The 9,450-nt window shown below is 40.9% G+C and overlaps 2 pseudogenes; one reads left to right on the plus strand and one right to left on the minus strand.

Moving 5' to 3' along the window:
* LOC150064853 (fibroblast growth factor receptor substrate 2-like) overlaps nt 1-4,518 on the minus strand; it is a 20,604-nt pseudogene extending 16,086 nt beyond the window's left edge.
* Nucleotides 4,519-6,484: 1,966 nt separating this feature from the next.
* On the plus strand, nt 6,485-7,986 carry LOC150064854 (eukaryotic translation initiation factor 5 pseudogene; annotated as a pseudogene).
* Nucleotides 7,987-9,450: the final 1,464 nt, after the last annotated feature.

Here is a 9,450-nt window from a genome sequence, read left to right on the forward strand (position 1 = left end):
ACTGATAAAGGAGACTCTGTGAGTCCACATAAAGGAAGAAACACAGATTTGAGAGAGGAGGTCACGTTGTCTTGGTTGAGATGATCTGATACCAGGGGAGTGAATGGTTTCCATCATCCTCCTAATGTTCCCAGCAGCTGTGGCGTTGTCAGAGAAGAAAAAGGAAACACATGACATCTGACGCCAACTCCACTGCACTGATGACATTGTACATATAATTGTAAATGAAACTTTTGGATGGAGCAACTTCCAATATTCCATGGCAACTCTGTCTTTATAATAGCAACGACTACTTTAGGAAGTATCATTACAGTAACTACCATTAACCCAAGACCTGTGTCATCTTTTCAATGATTTTTATTAAAATTCTATGTGACACAAACAGAAGTGTCTGCCACTCTTCAGATGGGAATATTTGTGCCTGGACTATTACTGAGTCCCTGGGCAGAGAAGAGCTCATGAAGACATTAGGAGCTTTACCTGTGCCCATCTCTACTCACCCAGAAATGTCCCTAGGCTGGACAATCATGTGAACAGAGAGAAAGAAGGATGTCACCAAGTTCAGATGACACATTTCAGGGGTGTCAGCCACCTCTTCCTAAGGGTAGACAGTCCCCTGAGCATCAAACCCTCACAGAGGATAAGGACTATTAACCATGGCCTTCCTAATAAGCAATGGGTAGAAAGGAGGATGGTGATTCACCTGCTTCCAGAACATACTGAACATAATCTCTTGAGAGCTGGTTTGTTTTCAGAATTCTACACAGCTCTTCCTTTTGCTCTTCAGTGGGAATGCTGCCTGGTTTTCCTACAAGGAGACAGTGGCCCCTTCTGTGATAATATTCTTAATTTGGTTCCCAGCTCGTGTGATGCAATGCCCTCTGCTATTTCTGTATTTCATTTTATTTTATTTTATTTTTTTCCCTGTCCTAGGGCTTGATCTCAGGCCCTAGGTGCTGTCTTTGACCACATTATACCCAAGGCTCTCCATCACTGTGAACCACAACTCCACTTTCAGTGTCCTGGTGGTTTATTGTGTCAGGATGATTACCCAGGCCCTGGCCAGAGAAGTGCTCACAAAGGCATCAGGGGCTTTACATGTGTCCATCTCTATTCACCTAGAAATGTCCCTAGGCTGGACAAGTAAAGAGAGGAAGGAGGAAACCAAGGTCAGAGGTCAGGGGTCTCAGCCATTTCCTCATTTGCTAAGGACAGATAGTCCCCTGAGCATCAAACCCCCACAGAGAATAAGGATTATTACCCATGGCGTTCCCAGTATGCAGTGGGTTGGTTATTCACCTGCTTGCAGAACATACTGAGCATTATCTCTTGAGAGATGGTCTGCTTCCAGGATTCTGAGCAGCTCTTCCTTTTGCTCTTCAGTGGGAATGCTGCCTGGTTTTCCTACAAGGAGACAGTGGCCTCTTCTGTGAGAATATTGTTGATTTGCTTCCTAGCTCGTATGCTGCAATGCCCTCTGCTATTTCTGTATTTCATTTCTATTTATTTTATTTTATCCCTTTCCTAGTGCTTGAACTGAGAGCCTAGGTGATGTCTTTGACCACATTATACCTAAGGCTCTCCACTCTGTGAACCACAACTCCACTATCTGTGTCCTGGTGGTTTAGTGGACATAAGAGTTTCACAGACTTCCCTGCCCCGGCTGGCTTTTGTGTTCTTCACTTCTTGTTTTCCTGAGCAGCTGGCATGAAAGGTGTGAGCCCCAAGCTCACTCTCAATATCCTCCTCTGTCACCCCACGAAGATTGATGGTGCCCGCTATGAACAGAGATAAGCAAATGAAAACATTTCCCACATCTATAGGATACACGAGGAGGTGGCATGATCCTTGCTTGTATCTAAACACTGGAGTGCCTGAACTTACCTAGCACCACAATCATAAAGCTGATAGCTCCATTTTTGCTGAAATCACCAGTATTTCTGATGTTATAGAAATAATTATGTCCAACAACTGCCAATGCAAAAGAAATGTTTCAAAATTCAGTGTAATTGACTGCCAGTTATGTTTGATGGCAGGCTAGCTATTTTATTCAGTGGGTGATAGAGACATTTCAAGCCTAACTATGGAGTGTGGATTTAACCCCTGCCTCCTCTTGAATCCCTATAGCTCAATAAATGGAATGTCTAAGGACACACTGGACAGTCTAGGGGAGTTTGTTGCTGATAACACTCAAATATCCTGTATTTTTTAAAAAATTCAAATTTTTGTTCGGGAGCATGGCCTAGTGGTGGAGTGTTTGCCTATCATAGATGAAGCCCTGGGCTCTATTTCTCAGTACTACATACACAGAAAAAGGTGGAAGTGGTGCTGTGGTAGAGATCTTAGCAAGGAATGCAAAGAGCCACAGAGTCAGTGCCCAGGACCTGAGTTCAAGCCCAAGAGCAGGGCAGATAAATATATAAATAAATATTTTAATAGTAAGGGACAGTGCCCAGGCCCAGTGTTCAAGTTCAGGAGCCCCACAAATAATTAAATAAAATAAAAGAGGAGGAACAGTGCCTAAGGCCTTAGTTCAAGCCCAAGTGCCATCCAAAAAACAAATAAATAAAATAAATGCTGAGGGACAGTGCTTAACCCCTGAGTTCAGGATTCAGGACTGGCAAAAGATGACCCAGAAACACAACAACTTAAGGAACATTTGGACCAATGGGACTGCATTAAACTGCAGAGCTTCTGTATGGCTAAGGAAATAACTAGCAAGTTAAGTAGAAATCCCACAGAGTGGGAGAAGATCTTCACAAACCTTACAACAGACAAGGGCCTCATATCTAAAATATATCTACAGCTCAAAAAAATGAATCTCTCTAAATAAATATTGAAAGAAACAACCATCACATTAAAAGATGGGCCAAAGACTTAAAGAGAGACTTATCTGTAGAAGAAATAAGAAGGCTTATAGACAAATGAAGAAATTCTCCACATCTCCAGCTATAAACGAAATGGAAATCAAAACATCCTTGAGATTCTACCTGACCCCAGTTAGAATGGCCATGACCAAGAAATAATAGATTCTGGTGGCAATGTGGTCAAGAGGGATCACTACTATATTTTTGTTGAGAATATGAACTCATTCAACCATCTGGAAAAGCAGTATGGCAATTCCTTAAAATACTAAACTTAGATCTCTCCTATGACCCAGCAATTCCATTGCTTGGCATTTACCCAAACGTCCAGAAACAAGAGCATAATAATGCCACTAGCACAACTATGTTCATTGCAGCACTATTTACCAAATAGAAGATATGGAACCAACTGAGATGCATCTATGCTGCCATCAGAAAGAATGGCATTGCCACATTTGTAAGGAAATGGAAAGTCTTGGAATAAAACTTATTAATTGAAGTAAGCCTGACCCAAAGGAACATAGGCTCAATGGTTTTCATCATTTGTAATAATTAGCACATACCTAGGACTCTCCTAGAAGAGGATTTCCATAGCTCAAAGTCTAGATACATAGGTCATATAGGATGAGACTCAATGAAAAGAACTCTAGAATATGGATACAAGAGCTTTATCATGTGTGATTGTGGTTCTTAATGTACTATGTTCTTCTTCTTCTTTTTCGTTGCCTTGGATAATCTCTTATTGTTATGGTATATCCCTTTGTTACCTGGTATATTTTATAAACACTTATTTGATTATTTGAATTAGGAAAGGGAAGGGGGGAAACAAGATGATTGGGAGGAGTGGGAGGAGGAAAATGAGGACAAAAATGAAAAGGAGTATCAATGCGTAAGAATAAACCCATCTACTATCTGGTGAGCATAAGTATAATCTCTCTATACGTAACCAACACAATAATTTTTTTATTCAGAATTTTTAGAATCAAATGATCTATCCTTCCTTTACATACATGTACAGTTTACATACACATTCATGCATATGTAATCACACAAAAATGTGAACATTAGCCTTGAAGGTAAAAGCTCAGGTACAGCACCTAGGGCCTGAGTTGAAGCCTCACCGCCAATCACAACAGAAAAATAGTCTGTTAGGGGTCAGGAGCATGGTCTAGTGGCAGAGTGCGTGCCTAGCATGCAGGAATCTCTGGGTTAGATTCCTAAGTACCACATACACAGAAAATGCAGATGTGCTGCTGGGACTCAAGTGGTAAAGTGCCAACCCTGACCACAAAGAGACTCAGAGACAGTGCCCAGCCAAATTGCCATTGACTTTTCTGCCTGGGCTGACTTTGAACTGCCATACTCAGTCTTCCTAAGTGATTGCGTTTACAGTCAGGAGCCACCAGTCTGGGTTAGCATATCTATGAGGAATGACTGAGATTCACTCCTGGCTGCTAAAAGACTGGATCCTTTTTAGCGACCATGTGTGATTTTCACCTAGGTGTACAATGATTTGTGTAGACATCAGTTCAAAGCCCGTATCCACGGATGAACCCCAGGGACTTACATTCTGAAATTTTAGCATCTGTGTGCACTATGAAAATGAAAATTTAGAAGACACAGATGTGTGTAAGCAGTGTTACTCACTCGGCATATAACCAGAGGCTTAACTTGTTACACAATTCCTCGCAGATCAGATTATGGAAAAAGGCTCTCATTATCTGGCCTTCTTGGATTAAGTGGAAGTTATTTTTCCAAGGGCATAGGTAAGCCAAGCCCCTGACTGCAAGAGAAAGATGCCATTGGGCAGGTGAGAGGATGATGCCTCAACCTCCCCCATCCCTAACGTGTGTGGCTGCCTAGTGCCTGTGTCACTTGGGAATCCACATCTCCTGTCTCTGGGCGATCACCACCTGATCCTCACACTGAGCATCAAGACCAAGCTGATCACAGGTGGTTCCTGCCTGCCATCCTAGGAATTCGGGAGGCTGAGACCTGATGGTTGGGGTTCAAAACCAGCCCCTTGCAAACCCTTGTGAGACTCCTATTTCCAATAACCTACTCAAAAAAAGGCAGGAGTGGAGCTCTTACTAAAATGTGTAGAACACTTGCCTGAAGAACAAAGAGGTTTTTGCCAATGCCCATTCTCCAAACTCTACTACTGGCAAATTGTTACCTTGATTGACAGACAAATGAAGACAGATAGATAGACAGACAGACAGATAGATAGACAGACACATACATAATTCATGTATGTAGGTACGTGCATACACACACACATATACACACACACACACACACACACATATGCATACAAAGGCAGGCAGGCAGGCAGACCTGCAGGCAGACCAACAGGCTGGCAGGCAGTCACATAGACCAACAAGCTGGCAAGTAGACAGACAAAACTGATGAGTATGTAGAGAGATACACACATTTGTATGTAGATAGATAGTAGGTAGGTACATAGTCAGATATAGATAGATAGGTAGGTAGACAGATCTTAGACAGGAAGAGAGATACATATAAAGATAGATAGATGGATAGATAGATAGATAGATAGATAGATAGATAGTGGTAGGTACATAAACAGACAGACAGACAAACAGATAGATAGATAGTATGTGGTTATGACCTGGAGTGTGGCCTCAGGGTAGAATGCTTCCCTAGCATGCATGAAGCCCTGAGTTTGATTCTACAATATCAGATTCAAAGAAAAATCTGGAAATGGTGATGTGGCCCAAGTGATAGAGTGCTAGCCTTGAGTAAATGTCAAGGAAAGTGCTCAGGCCCCCAGTTCAAGCCCCAGGACTGGCCACAAAAAAGTAATCAGGAGACAGAAGATGGTGCCGAGAATATAGGGACCCAGCCTAGCTCTCTCCCACAAAAAGAGAAAATCCCACGGGCCAACTACCTTAAGAAACACACAACAACAAATTCAAGAAGCAGTCTATTCAAATATTGGTGCTGTCAAAACTGGGTAGCCACATGCAGAAAACTAAAATTTGACCTTAGCCTTTAGCATGCACAAGCATTAACTCAAAGTGGATCAAAGACCTGAATATCAGACGGGAAACCGTGAAGCTGCTACATGGAAGAGTAGGAGAGACACTGGAACTCATAGGCACAGGCAAAAGATTCCTGAACAGAATCCCAGCATCACAACAGATTGGAGGGACACTTGATAAATGGGACTACCTAAAAATAAAAAGTTTCTGCTGAGCCATGTCCTCGCCAGGTGGCCAGACTCGGAGTTGCTGGTGTGGACAGGGACGTCACTGGGACAGCCCCTCCCACTGCTTGGTGGGAGCTCCTGCCCGGCTGCCCCTCTGCTCACCACCTGCCCTGCTGCTCCGGACCTGGTTTCCAGCACCTCTTCCTCCCAGTCCTAGGCAAGCCTCTTTGGGTTTATGTCTTCATTTGATGAAAACGAGCTGTTGTGCATCCATTGGTAACTACATTGGGGAAACATAGCATACAAGCAAGAAGCCCACAGCCTCAGCAGTGAAATTTTTTTCATGTCAGAGACCGAGAACTCTTGCAGCCTTTATGTCATCCCTTCTCCAGACATTAGATACCAAAAGATCTCTTCATCTTATTGATAAAGCCGCTAATAAGCCAAAATGTCTGTCAACGTCAACTACAATGTGTTAGGCCAGTTCTATCACTACAAGATTCCCCGTCTGATTGCCAAGGTTGAGGGCAAAGGAAATGGAATCAAGACAGTTATAGTCAACATGGTTGACGTTGCAAAGGTGCTTAATTAGCCTCCAATGTATCCTACCAAATATTTTGGTTGTGAGCTGGGAGCACAGACCCAGTTTGATGTTAAGAATGACTGTTACACTGTCAATGGATCTCATGAGGTGAATAAGCTGCAAGATATGTTGGATGGATTCATTAAAAAATAGTTTTCTGTCCAGAGTGTGAGAATCCTGAAACAGATCTGCATGTCAATCCAAAGAAGCAAACAATAGGTAATTCTTGTAAAGCCTGTAGCTATTGAGGCATACTTGACACACATCATAAACTCTGCACATTCATTCTCAAAAACCCACCTGAGAATAGTGACAGTGGTACAGGAAAGAAAGAAAAGGAAAAGAAAAATAGAAAGGGCAAGGACAAGGAAAATGACTCTGTATCCAGCAGTGAGACACCACCACCTCTACCACCAAATTAAATCAGTCCTGCTCCACATGCTGTGCAGGAAGAAGAGGAAGATGATGACCGGGGGGGGGGGAGATACAACTGAGGAAGCTCAAAGATGTAGAATGGACAAAATCAGTAACCATGCAAAAGTTCTGGCACTCAGTGATGATTTGGAAAGAACCATAGAAGAGCGTGTCAATATTCTGTTCGATTTTGTTAAGAAAATGAAAGAAGAGGGCATCATTGACTCCCCTGACAAAGAAATAGTCGCCAAAGCAGAAAGACTAGATGTGAAAGCAATGGGTCTTCTTGTTCTGAGTGAAGTTCTTTTTAACGAGAAGATTAGAGAACAAATTAAGAAATACAGATGCCTTTCCCTAAGATTTTGTCACAACAACAAAAAGGCACAGTGGTACCTTGTTCATGGTTTGGAGTGTGTGGTAGCAATGCATCAAGCTCAGCATCAAGCTCAGCTCATCTCCAAGATTCCACATATCTTGAAGGAGATGTATGATGCAGACCTTTTAGAAGAGGAGGTCATCATTGGCTGGTCAGAAAAGGCCTCTAAGAAATACGTCTCAAAAGGACTTGCCAAAGAGATTCGTGTCAAAGCAGAACCATTTATAAAATGGCTGAAGGAGGCAGAGGAAGAATCTTCTGGTGGTGAAGAAGAAGATGAAGATGAAAACATTGAGGTGGTGTATTCGAAGACTGCCAGTGTACCAAAAGTTGAAACGGTGAAGTCTGACAAGGATGATGACATTGATATTGATGCCATTTAAGAGGATGGATGCAACTTAGCCTAACAGTGTAATGCTGCAAAATTTTCTCCATTATCAGCCAGAAGTGCCACATGTATGTGCAAAAGCTAAATGGCTTAACATCATGCTACACTTTATACTAAAAATTTATTACTGTGAGTGGTATGTAATTAAGCCCAATGAGACATCTAGGGAGTCCATACACACCAGTGAGCAGGTGTAATTTGCTTATTTATACCATGGTTTTTTTGGAAAACTAGTGGTGGACACATTTGGATCACATTTATACAGTTATAAATAAAGATTTGATTTTGTTCATTCTTCAGATTTTGGGCTCTTAATGGCTTATCCTGAAATAACTGGCTCCTTTTTAAAGTGTTGTGCTATCATTTAACCTGATAAGTCTTTGGATCCTGGTGAATGTTATATGCTGGACTATATCAAAGTCTTCAGCAGAACATAAACACAAACGTGCTTATAAATACCTTATTCAGCCATTAAGAAATAGAGAACTTTTAAAGTTTTATCTTTAGTCCCTTTGAATTGGCATCTTGTAATTTTTTTATACTAACCTAATCTGATAATCAGATGGCAGTGCAACATCTTACTGAAGTAAAAATGACCTCGGTGTCCTATAAATTTAAGAACAAGATTTAAAGATTTGAACTTGTGATTTTTCAGTTCATGTATACTTGCCCCAAACTGTAGTATTTGGAGTCATGTGCGTTGCACGTTGGATGAGCCACGGAAATAATTAAATTAACAAGTAAATATTTTATGTGTACGTAGTGGTTGCTTTGTACTGAGAGAAAACTTAAATTTTGAGGTGTAATTAAATAGTAAATTGATTTTATTTGGGAAAAACAGGAAAGTAGGTGCACTTAATATCTAGCAATTTTTCTCTAGCTTTTACCCCTAAATTATAATTTCAAAATGTTTAGACATACTGTATATTATGTTATGTTGTCCCCCTTTGATATTATGGTTTATTCTTTAATGTCTTTTACATTGGACATGTATCTATTGCTTCTTTAAGTTTTTGTTGCTATCTTGTAAAAATAAGTGTTACTGTGTTTCAAGCTAGATTTCGCTATTACCCCCCCCCAAAAAAAAGTCTTAGCAAAACTTAAAATCATACTTCTAAGTCAAAGCCTATATTTTGGTGCATGACTTAGGATATTTTTTACTTCACATTGAATATGGCTGGGCATCTGAGAAGTCTGGATGTTGGGTACTGGGACAGGCTAGGTCCTGGCTGGGTGTGCAGGCACTTGAACATAACCAGATTAATCCTTACCCTATTAGCTGATGTTAACTCATTTGATAAGGATTTTAAAAACCGATACCATAGCAAAGGTAAAAACTTCCCACAAAGAGCACTCTTGAGACATTTGAAGTGTCCCTGTCGTTAATTTTGTATGAAGCCCTGGCTCGTATCATTTAATTTGTTCCCCATATCACAGATTGAGACTATTAATAGTGAATGTATGTAAAAATTGTTCACATTGAAATTATACAAACATTTGATAAAAATTTAAAAAAGTTTCTGCACAGATAAAAGCATATCTACTAAAGTAGAAAGACAGCAAACTAACTGGGAAAAGATATTTACCAATAATACATCAGACAAATACTTAATATCTAGTATCTACAGGGAACACAAGAAACAAATCCCCCCC

This window comes from Megascapheus bottae, chromosome 3 (assembly GCF_031878675.1).
Source record: "Megascapheus bottae isolate mThoBot1 chromosome 3, mThoBot2.hap1, whole genome shotgun sequence".
In the NCBI taxonomy this organism is placed as follows: domain Eukaryota; kingdom Metazoa; phylum Chordata; class Mammalia; order Rodentia; family Geomyidae; genus Megascapheus; species Megascapheus bottae.